Below are 13097 nucleotides of genomic sequence, written 5' to 3'. Positions count from 1 at the left end.
AACAGAAATCATAATCTTTACACATAAATAGGGTAAAAAATCTTTAAAATATCTGCCTTATAACTGTATTTGAACTCGGGTGTCGTTACTACAACCAAACCTGGTCGCATATGCCAGCACCTCTTCTGTCGTACTGTTCAGAATCTTTCTTGAATCCATCGAGCAACTTATACTATGGTCGCTGGTCGACCTGAATGTAATCACTAAATAGTCACGTGCAGCCATGCTCACTGATTTTTCCACGTCACCAAGTAAGTATTTTTCAGGGTAAACATTTGCCCCCTAAGTTTATTTTAATGCGATCAACATTTAATAAACTTACTCGACTAGCAATCCATCTGACCTATCACATATGTCAGTACTTTTTCGAAAAAGCAAGTAATTATGGCTTTTTCAGTTTCCCAGACGGTTATTGCGATTCCCCACACATCGAAACCCTACTCCCATAATTACCTTTTATTACTGCCCCGAGCAATATAAATATAATCCCCCTTTACATTTTTCATTTCTTTACCTGAACCTTCTCTCTCATCAAAAACTCAGAAAAACCTTCAAGAAAACCTAGAGACTTTAGTGTATTTCGAGACGTCTTCGAGCAACTCCAAGCCAAAATTTCGTGATTTCTCCTACAATCCATACTCCAAGTAAGTTTTCGAATCCATCCTCTTATTTTTGTAGAAATTTTTGTATATTCTGGTCTTGATTCTCAAGTTTCCGTAACTAGGTTTCTACTGTTCTTGAGAAATTTCTTGGGTAACCGGGTTTAGGCTAAAATACATAGAATAAGTATGCTAGAATAGGGATTTTAGGCAATCTAAAATACTATACAATGCTGAAAAAGCAACATGAGGTATAGCTTCACTGATTTCGAGCCCAAAATCGAAGTGAAATTTTGATTTTGAGTATTTCAAAAAAACTGGGGTTTTCCCGCTTGTTTTTGGATTTGAAAAACTTTTCACATTCACTTTTTAATCTGCTTTTCCAAATTGCTCCCATGTTTATTGTGTTTTTATCAGGATGCTGATGGTCGTAAAAAAACTTAACTTTTATACACGAGCAACGTTATCCTTGCTTTTCTCTTTCTTTTATCTATTGGTCGTAGATTCTCACTTCCCCCTTTGTTCGTCTCAGATATTCATGCATGATCCCTGGGGAGGTGAGAGACCAATAGACGACGATCTTCTCGCTTTGTTGTTCAAGGATCAGGAATAGCCTTCTTTGCCTTTTCCCGAGCCTTCGTCTTCACACCCAAACCCTACGACCAGTCCTCCATACAATCCGCCACAGAACCAATCAAACATGGGTCGTGTAAAATACATTGCTCGCAGGAAAAATAAAATGACATATTCACCTTCCAACGCCGAGGGTCCTTCAAGTGACCCTCAACCTTTAAACGTTTCTCCACCAGACATTCAGCCGAAAGCTCATCCCCGTGCCGGCCCTCGAGCAGAGGTAGACTGGTACATTGCCCCTCCTAGTGTCATATTGACCAGGATGGTGGAAAAATACCCCAAGAAGTATGGGATTTTTGGGATTACCTTGTACAAACCAACACCTGACCAAAGGGAAAACGTACTCGGAGGTGCCTACAGCGCCTGATCGAGGTATCATATTGAAGCAGGGGCAGTCTTGCCCTTGCATGACTTTTTCTAAGGGGTGGCCAATTATTTCGAGGTCACCCCTTTCCAAATAACACCCAACGAATATAGAGTACTTTTCAACACTCTATATCATACACAACCACAAAAAATGGCATGTGCCTACCCCGCATGAGACCAACTACCTGCTTGATCTCAACTCCAACCCCAATCAGAACGACACGGGGTTCTTCCACTTTTGCCACCAGGAATCTGCTTGCACATTCTTGAGTGATATTACCCATAAGTCCAATGTAGGAAGGTACTTTCAAGAGTACTTCCTTACAACTGACTTGGTTGCCGACAACTTGGCCTTCACACAAGGAGGTAAACTTTCAATCTCTGGTCGACATTTATCAATTCATTTTTTCATCTTTCCTTGTCCTTATTGCTAGGAAAATATATGTTATTTCAATGTAAATTGGTAAGAAATACTACAACTCTAGACAAAAAGATACAAATAAAGCAAAAGTGTTTGTAACAAAAAGAAAGAAAAGATTACAACTCTAAATAAGAAATACAAGTAAATAAAGAAGAATAATATGAAGATAAAAAGCAATATAATAAAAGAAAAGAACAAGAGTCAAATGACAAACAACTCTCACTCACACTACCAAAGTGAAGAGTGTTGGGGATCACCAATTTGAACAAGGTTTGAAACCTTTGTCCAAAAGCTTATTTCCCCCTAACTTAAGCACTAAGGGATCTCTCACAGATTTTGGAAATTGCTTTCTGGAATAATCAAGCCTCTAGGTGTTTTCTAGTCAAGTGCTCTAATGGATAGAAAAAGTTGTGTCTTATAAGTGAGCAATATGCTCCTATTTATAGAATTTAAAGACACCATTTGAATTTCAAATTCCACCAACCCCCATGGCTGTTACCAATGATTAATTGAATGTTTATGGAATTAAAAGTAAGATTTGAGAGTTATTTGTGTTTTTTGACCCGTTAAAAAAAGATTGAAAAAATTGGCCAGTCTGCCTCTGGGGCTGCAGCCACTGGCCAATTTCAGCACATGAAAATGTGCTATTTTTCCAATCGGTTCCAATCCACTCCCAAATGATTTTGTAACCCCCAAACACATTATTGAGGTTAAAATCATATCTCTAAAAGCCATTTCACATATGGCTTTAAGAAATTCATCTCAATATTGTGTAACAACAAATCTACACAATAATGAGCAATATTTGGAAGTTACAAATTTGTGACTGAATTTGTAACATCAAATATGTTACATATTTGGATATTCACACACATCTAAATATTGTAACTCTCTATTATATGTTACAATATGCGATACTCTTTGTCACATTTATTTAATCTAAACTATTATATTATATTATAAAATAATATAACATTCCCCCACTAGATTAAATTGTTATCTATTGTAACACTTATTTAATCAATCAACATTATATTTTAAAATATAACATATCCCTCAATTGATTAAATAATAACTCTCTCTCATAGGAGTCATTGCATTGATGCATAAAGTCAAGTGTTTTTCAACTTGAACTTTACTATAGTGTAATTATCACAAAATTTGTTAAAAATTTGGTTGCACTAGGCATTGAACCATCTTCCATGATAACAACTCCGTGATAACACACACACCTTTGCCATGTTCACTTGAGACCTCTATGTCTCGCTTTGCACCGTTAATGGCCATGTGCACATTCCATTCATGGACGTTCTTGAGAATACTCCCAATTCTCATGAGAGGCGACACCACCCCTAGGTCCATATAGAAAGAACTCTTACAGTATTTTGTTACCAAAAATACTTGTCTTCACAAGACTAAATTCTATTAAAAAACCTCTCAGTTTTAACCCTCAATTTTGCAACTCACAAGTACTCAACATGTCAAATAGGACTTGTTTTTAGTACAACTAATATTCACTTGATTGACTTGTTGTTACCTATTGAACCTAACACTAGTTAAATAGCTAGTGTTAAGATAGGTAACCATCAATCGTGAATCTCTTTAGGGAGTTTAAGTCCCATCCCTCGAGATGATGTAGCCACTAAATCTCTCATTAGTGGCTTAGTGAAAGGATCCGCCAGGTTTTCACTTGTTCTCACATAGGATATTGAGATGAATCCTCTTTGAATCAATTCTCTTACATATCTATGTCTTAGACTAATATGTCTAGACTTCCCATTATACACTCCGCTGTATGCTCTAATCAATGTTACTTGGCTATCACAATGTATCGATATAGTGGATACATTCTCTTTGACTGGGGGTATCTCTATCAATAGATCCCTTAACCATTCGACCTCTTTGCCGGTAGCAGCTAGAGCTATAAACTCTGCTTCCATAGTGGAATGAGATATAGATGTTTGTTTCTTGGAATCCCAAGAAATTGCACCCCCACCAAGGGTAAATACCCAACCAGTTGTGGACAAGTTGTCCCCAAGATTGGATATCCAGCTTGCATCTGTATATCCTTCTAAGATTGAAGGAAATTTGGAGTAGTGAAGGCTTAGTCCTTTTGTTTTCTTGAGATAACCTAGGACTCTTCCAATAGCCTTCTAGTGATCCACACTTGGATTACTTGTAAACCTACTAAGTTTACTTACGGCAAATGCTATATCCGGTCTAATACATTGGGCTGCGTACATAAGACTCCCTATAACACTAGCGTACCCCAATTGAGCCACTGCTCTTCCTTCATTCTTCTCTAGTTTTACACCATGATCGAATGGAGTATTGGCATCTAAACCTTGAGATGGTTAAATTTGTTCAATACTTTCTCAACATAGTGGGCTTGCTTTAACGCAAAACTCCCACTATGTTTCTTCACTTTGATACCAAGTATGGTGTTAACTTCTCCAAGATCTTTCATCTTGAAGGTTGATGATAGAAACCTCTTCGTTTGTTCTATCCCTTTCATGATATCACTTAGAATAAGCATGTCATCCACATATAAGCAAACAATGATCACATATCCCTTACAAGTTTTGGAATACAAACACTTGTCTCCATTGTTATGCTTAAAACCATTATACATGATGGCTTGATCGAATTTCTCATGCCATTGCTTAGGAGCTTGTTTCAATCCATATAAGGATTTTACAAGTCTACACACTTTATGTTCATACTTTGGTAGGACAAACCCTTTGGGTTTCTCCATATAGACCTCCTCATTGAGGTCACCATTAAGGAATGCCGTTTTGACATCCATTTGATGAACATACAAGTTGTGTATAGAAGTCAAAGTGAAAAAAATTCTTATAGAAGTTGTTCTTGCAACAGGCGCATAGGTATCGAAATAATCAATACCCTCTTTTTGCCTAAACCCTTTGGCAACTAATCTAGCTTTAAAGGTTTGGATAGTGCCGCCAGTGTGGTATTTTCTCCTAAATACCCACTTATACCCAATTGGCTTAGACCCCGGTGGGAGGTCTACCAATTCCCCAGTGTTGTTGGAAAGAATGGAATCCATCTCATCATTGATGGCTTCTTTCCAAAATACATTATCTCTTGATTGCATGGTTTCTCTATAAGTCTTAGGATCATCCTCAACAAGAAGTACAATAGGAATTTTCCTAATGATTTCCTTCTACCATGTAGAAAGAAATTTGTTGAGAATCTACCTCATCCAATACTAGACTTTTCTCCTTTCTAAGCCTTTGAATTCTTCTAAGTTCAATGGGTTGCTTTACATTCCTTTGAGAATTCTCCTCTTGAGAATCATTTTTGGATGTAGAAGCTTGAGAATTGTTATATAATAAATTCTCCTTTAGAGATGTTCAAGCTTGAGAATTGTTGTCACATAACATGTTCTCAAAGAATTCAACTTCTCTAGAATCACTCACAACATTAGACTCTAAGTCTAATAGCCTATAAGCTTTACTATTGTTGGCATAAACAACAAAAGCACACTTTGTGGCTCTTGAACTTAACTTTGTTCTATTAGGTTCATTTTTCTTGCAATATGCAAGACACCCCCACACGTTGAAGTACCCTATGTTGGTTTTTCTTCCTTTCCATAACTCATATGGAGATATCTTATTTTTCTTCATCGGTATTCGATTAAGAATGTGACAAGCAGTTAACAATACTTCACCCCATAAGTTGAAGTTCAACTTAGAAAACACCAACATAGAATTTATATTTTTCCTTTCAGCAACACCATTGTGTTGTGGTGTATAAGGTGCGGTGCACTCATGAATTATACTATTTTCTTCATAAAATGTATTGAATTCATTAGAGAAGTACTCTCCTCCTCTATCACTTCTTAGCACCTTAATCTTTTTATTAAGTTGATTTTCAACTTCTAATTTATATACTTTAAAAGCACCAAAAGTTTCATCATTATGCTTTAAAAGAAACACATAGGTATATTTACTAAAAAAATCTATAAAAGTAAGAAAATACATTTTACCACCTCTAGTTAAAACACCATTTAATTCACAAAGATCACTATGGATTAAATCTAGTAAATTAGATGATCTTTCTACACTAGGAAATGGTTTCTTAATCATTTTTGCTTTAAATTAGATGATCACTATGGAGAGTCTCTGTTTCTTTACCTGGTCGTGACAGAAAATGCAGTCAGTGCTGTGTTAGTTTGAGAAGAAAACCGTACGCAGAAACTAGTATATTATGTAAGCAAGAGGCTTCTCGGAGCTGAATCACGGTACCCATTGATAGAGAAGCTGACATTCTGTCTAATTTTGGCTTCCAGAAAGCTCCAGCCATATTTCTAGTCTCATTCTATTAACGTCTTAACCGACCAACCTTTAAGGCAGGTATTGCAAAAACCTGAAATGTCAGGATGTCTCTTAAAATGGGCCATCGAACTAAGCCAGTTCGAGATATTGTACATGCCACGAGCTGCAATCAAGAGTCAAGCCCTTGCTGATTTTATGTCTGAGTGCACTGGTTTTCAGGACGAACTCATGAGGGAGCCAGTACAAGAGTTATGGAAAATCTTCATTGATGGATCGTGAAACGAGAATGAATTGGGAGCTGGGATAATCTTAATCTTGTCTGAAGGACATTGGTTCCATACAGCTCTTATATTCATATTTGAAGCATCCAACAACAAAGCAGAGTATGAGGCCTTATTGGCAGGGCTGAGGGTGGCAAAGGAGCTGAAGGAGAAAGCCATCTAATGCTATAGTGATTCCTAGCTCGTGGTAAATCAGATATAGGGAGAGTATCAAGCTCGAGGCATCAAGATGGTGGCCTACCTGGCTAAGGTAAAACGGCAATTGTCTGAATTCGAGTTTAGCTCTGTTGAATAGATACCCCGTGAGCAGAACTCTAACGCTAATGCTATGGCATGACTTGCTACCACCAAAGAGGCTGAAACATTGAATGTAGTACTAGTGGAGTCCTTGGAAAGCCCAAGTGTAGCGGGAGAAACAGTGGAGGTCGGAATGATTGACATAAGACCGACGTGGATGGCTCCTATAATGGAATATCTCACGACTGGAAAGTTACCTGATGACAGGAAAGATGCGAGAAAACTGCTTTATCAAGCTCCACGATATGTAATAGTTGATGGAATCCTATATCGGCGAGGTCATTCGTTGCCCCTCCTACGGTGTGTTCTGCCCGAGGAAGCCAAAATCATTTTACAAGAAATCACTATAAGAAAAAGACTCTACAGCAAAGACATCTATTGCGACGACTCCAATGTCGTCGATGTATGTAGGCGGAATCCACGAAAAATTAATTTTTCTTAATTTATTAAAAAACGAGCTACAGCGATAACATGTCGTTTCTGTAGGGTCGTCAACAACACACGACCAGGCCCTCCAAATTCCTGATACCCTATGGAGGTTGCTGCCTATTTGCACCCCCTATTGCGACAACTTGCCGTCGCTGTAGAGTCTATTTTAATCAACTGGTTAGTTATTTTGTACTCTATAGCGATGACATGTCATCGCAATAGGGTCCAAAAAAACGTGGGAATGTGAATCGCAAAAAAAAAATTAAGTCAAATTTTCACTGCCTATATCGACGACAGGTCATCGCTGTAGGTTAGACACGTAGCACACGACGGGATTCGTGTACTATTCGCTATTCTACAGTGACGACATGTCGTCGCTATAGGGTCTCACCGTTTGAGTGAAACGGTGCGTTCAACCTTGGCGACGACAACCTTTCTTCCTCATTTCTGGTTATTTTTCTCAAAATAGAGGCGTTTTCTCTCCGCCGCCCAACACTATTTGGCCCTCCATTGTTAAGGTTAGTTGTTATATTCCCTAATAATCTAGTTATTTGTTTTAAATTTAGTTTTTTATGATTATTAGTGTGTATTTTTTATGTTATTGTAATGAGTTTGTTAAATTTTTTCATTGATTTTTTTTTTGTTTTCAGATTGTATTGGAGCATCCTGAGCCTTTGCTCAATTCATTAATATCATCCTGAGCCTTTGGGTATTGTTTGTAATCTTTTTTTTTTTTTTGTGATTGATTAGTATATTAATTGATAAATGTTTGTTAACTTTTTTGTTGTTATTTTGTTTTTTCAGATTGCATTGGAGTACTTTTTGTATATCATTTCTAGCTTTTGGGTATTTTTTCCAATTTTTAATATTTTTTGTTTTGTTTTGTGATTATTAGTGTATTGATAAATAATGATAGTTATTTTGTATATATAAATAGTTTTTAAATTAAATTTGTATGTTTATTAATTTTATAGTTAATTTGATATTAAGTTATGAAAAATTGTTAGGTTAGATTAATTTTTTGTTTTCAATTGTATATATGTTAGGTTAAATAAGATTTGTGTTTTGAATTATATATATGTTAGGTTAGATAAATAATATGTTGATTTGTAAATATGTTTATAATATGTTTTTGTTGTTATTATTTGCGAATTCAAATGATTGTATTAAATTTTATGTATGTTCTGGGACTGGTTTATATGTTTTTATGCATATTTTAAATTTTGGGATACGCTAGATTACTGTCGTTATGCTGCCGAAATTTTTGTAGATTTAGAAAAACTAAACATTATAAAATCGTTTTAAAGTTAGTGTGTTTAAAAATTTTAATCAATAAATTTTAAAGCAATTAAAAATAAATTAAAAAAATTATAAATTAGAAAAATAATTTTACAAGTATAAAACTCTATTAATATTTTTTTATAAAATAAGTAGAAATTAAAACAATAATATTTAATGGAAATTTAATAAATTTATAATTAAATATTTTATTTAATTAATTTTATAATATATTCATAAAATTTGATAATATATGTAGATAAAATAGGTAATTAAATTAACTTTAATCTTAAAATTAAGTTAAAATTAAAATAATAATAAAACTTTATTGTTGTTTTTTAAATAAAAAGTAAAAATTATATTAAGAATTTGATAATTATTAAATAATATAGTAATAATTATAATTAAATATTTTATTATATAGTAATAATTATAATACATTCATATCTAACAATAATATATATTCATAAAATTTGATAATATATATTCATAAATTTTAATAATTTATTTATAAGATTCAATAAGATTTCACAATTTACTTGAAAAAAATTAGTGTTTTGGTGATTAAAAAATTATTAGCAAATAAATGTAGTTTTTTATGATTATCACATTGTGATAATTTATTTTCCACTTGAATCAGTTATGATGATTGACAAGAGTTGGATAACTAATAGACGACGTAACTCTAATGAGTTTTGGAATGATCTTCAAGCATTTATATAAATGACTACGAATCATGTGAATGCTTCGGGAGAAGTCAGATGCCCATGCATTCAGTGTGTCAATATGCTGAATCAGAAACTGGATGTGGTGGAGGCTCACAAACACAGATATAGGTTTCTGGAGCGATACGTGAAGTGGACCTACCACGGTGAAGTTGATATGCCTCTAGTAGTGGACGACGTGGCTCCAGTGACTGATGAGATGATTAACATCATCAATGATGTTATTGGTGAACAAGACACCAACGAAGAATGCATAAATGAAGGAATTTCAGATGGTGGTGGCAATAGTGCAGAGAATCAATTTGATGACCTGTTTCAAGAGGTCGAAGCTGAGTTATACCCTGGTTGTACTTGGTTGTCTTCCTTGAACTTCTTGGCGAAGATGATGCACATGAAGGTTATGAATAAATGGAAAAATAGTTCATTTGATGAACTTTTGAAGTTTATGAAATTTACATTCCCTAAGGAGAATAAGATTTCGGCTTCATTCTATGAGTCTAAGAAAAAAAATGAGGAAGTTAGGGTTAGGTTATCAATCAATTCATGCTTGAAAGTACGACTGTTGTTTGTTCTGGAAGGAGAATTCCCAAAAATAGAGTTGTCCTGTATGTGGCGAGAGCCGATAGGTTGACAAAGACACAAAGGGGAAAAAAGTCGCCCACAAAGTGTTGTTGTACTTCCTTTTGACTCCTAGGCGGAAGCGTCTTAATGGTTCAAGGCATACAACAAATGATATGACCTGACATAGCACGGGACGACCAAAAGAAGATGGTGTGATGCACCATCCTATTGATGGGGATGCTTGGAAACAATTTGATTCTAGATATCTTGATTTTTCCAAAGAACCCAGAAACGTTCGATTGGGTTTGGTTGCTGATGGTTTCAATCCATTTGGTAACATGAGTCTATCTTACAGCATGTGACCGGTAATATTCTGCACGTACAATATGCCTCCTTGGTTGTGCATGAAAGAGTCATCATTCATGCTGGCCTTATTGATTCCCTGTCTGAAATCTCTTGGGAAGGACATGGATGTCTTTTTTAGGCATGTGGTAGACGAATTGAAGGAGTTGTGGGATGAAGGAGTTCAAACCAGAGTCATTGCAACAAACAGTGTATTCAGAATGCGTGTAGCACTATGATTGACTATCAATGATTTTCAGGCCTGTAGTAGTTTGTCTGGTTGGAGTGGCCAAGGATATATGGCATGCCCTTCATGCAACGAAGACACTCCTTCATGTCGGGTAATTGGGAAGACGACTTATGTTGGTTATAGAAGATTCTTATCTTCTACGCATAAGTGGAGGAAGAGTCGTTTGTTTGATCGGAATTATGAAAAACGACGCCCTCCAAGAAAATTCAGTAGTCAAGACATACTTGAACAATTAGGGCATGTTCCAGATCGTTTGCCAGGTAAACATGTCAGTTTTGGGGGTGTGAACAGAAAGCTAGATCCAAAAGAGCTTAATTGGAGTAAAAATAGTATTTTCTTTGAACTTGATTACTGGTTCATACTTGAACTAAAGTACAATTTAGATGTGATACATCTAGAGAAAAATGTTTGTGACAGTGTACTCGGTACTTTTCTTATGAATGAGAAATCTAAAGACACCACCAACGCATGAGTAGACTTGAAGAATTGGGGTATCCGAGAATGGTTGCACCTCAAGGAAGACGGTATGAAGTAGATCAAACCACATCCTATTTACTCTTTCACACCGGATGATAGACAATTTTTTGGTTAGTTCGTACTTCTTGATGGATTCGATTCAAATTTCTCTAAGAAAGTAACTGACAATGATGGAAACATTGTTGGGTTGAAATCCCATGATTGTCACATTCTTATGCAACGTCTGTTGCCAATAAGAGTTCGGGGCTACTTGGATAAGTCTATTTCGAAGACAATCATTGAGCTTTGCAATTTCTTTAGGAAAATTTGTGCTCGTACATTGGTTGTTAAGGACATGGAGAATGCAGAAGATCAAGTGATACAAATTTTGTGCAAGTTGGAGTTAATTTTTCCTCCAGCCTTTTTTGACATAATGATTCATTTAATTCTTCATTTACCGCAAGAAGCTATCCTCGGAGGACCACTTTACATGAGGTGGATGTATCCATTTGAGCGATATATGAAGAAGTTGAAAAATTATGTCTGGAGTAAGGCGCGCCCTGAAGGTTCTATAGCAGAGGGTTATGTTGCCGATGAAGCTTGGACTTTTTGTTCGCAATATCTTCAGGGCGTACAGACTAAATTTAATCACCCGGAAAGAAATGCGGATATTGTTATTCCTAAAAGACAGTTGTCAGTTTTTGAATCACAATGTCGTCCAAGTAGCAAAAAGAAAATTATATCCCTTGACTATCTTCATCGGAAATAAGCGGAGTCGTTTGTACTCAACAATTGCCCTGGAATCCAACCATACGTAAGTAGCTCAACACATATATGAATTCATTAAATTTAATTCATGGAAAACTGTTATTTTACCTTAATTCTTGTGCTATACAGTGAATGCATTCGAGAAAATTCAAACATAAATCTTCAAAAATATTTCCCTATCTGGTTTAAATTGAAGGTAAATTATCGAAACTGTAGAATTCTTACAAAATTTGTATCGATTAATACTTATCTCATTGTGTTTTATTTTTTTGTGTCATACTCTATAGATGAGTCGTTTGCGACAAGTACAATCAACTGAGTCTATTGTTGAATTTGGAGAGTTGGAGATTATGCATTTGGATCGACCTGGTCACACCAGCATAATTGGGGAAACGTCTCGATCTGTTCCGGATGTGGATGATGATTTCATCAATGACGATGATGATGACGAAATTTGTAAGATGATTTAGACAATACAGATGATGATGTAGGAATCGACATTGATGAGGAATAATATTTTCTTATGCATATTCATATTTTTGTATGTTTAATGTATATGTTTTAATTCAAAGAATTTTCATTCAATATATGACTTTTCTCAATAATGTTTGTTTTTCAATAGTTTCAACTGCATTGCCGAAATTATTTAAGTTATGTAATCAACCTCCAACTATAACTGAATTTAAGTTAATAATTATTTTAACTGCAAAGATATGTCTGCTACTGTTGCTCGTTCTCATGGTTGTGATGGAGCGGATCCTCCTCCTCTTCCAGATCCCACGCGAGTTCCTACTTCCTATGAGACAGGCAATATACTATAATTAGTCTATCTTTTATCAATAAATGATAAATTGTTATTATTTTATTCAATTTAATTGTATTGTTTAATTAACATATGCAGCGGCTATCACAAAAAGAAGAGGTCGTCTCAATCCAAAAATTTGCAGCAGCTCGTCAACGACAATAAAGGTCTGTTGGCCCTACAATTTTTTCTGAATGAGGGAACCTATTAAGCAGTTGGTGATTTTGGGACATTGTTTACGAGACTTATTGGTAACCTTATTGGTCACCATGTCCTGTTATATTATGACTCGTGGCAGAGTGTTTCGGATGAGCACACGATTGGATTGATGCAAAAGCTTGTGGTAAATTTATCTACTTATTCAAATGTAATGTGTTTTTTATAATTTAAAAAATCTCACCATTTTTTTTAGAGGAAATTTTTCATTCTTCCCCGAGCTCTCCTTGAGTGACGACTGATAGAGACTGGGAATGAGGGAGAGTTTCAGGATCGCTACAAAGATAGAAAAGGTCGCAAGAAAAGACACTTCGATGAACATGGAGGGCATGATGATATCGAGACAGCCAGAAAGAATCCACCGAACGACATTGA

This window comes from Humulus lupulus, chromosome 7 (assembly GCF_963169125.1).
Source record: "Humulus lupulus chromosome 7, drHumLupu1.1, whole genome shotgun sequence".
Taxonomy (NCBI): domain Eukaryota; kingdom Viridiplantae; phylum Streptophyta; class Magnoliopsida; order Rosales; family Cannabaceae; genus Humulus; species Humulus lupulus.
Note: the sequence above shows the minus strand (reverse complement) of the source record.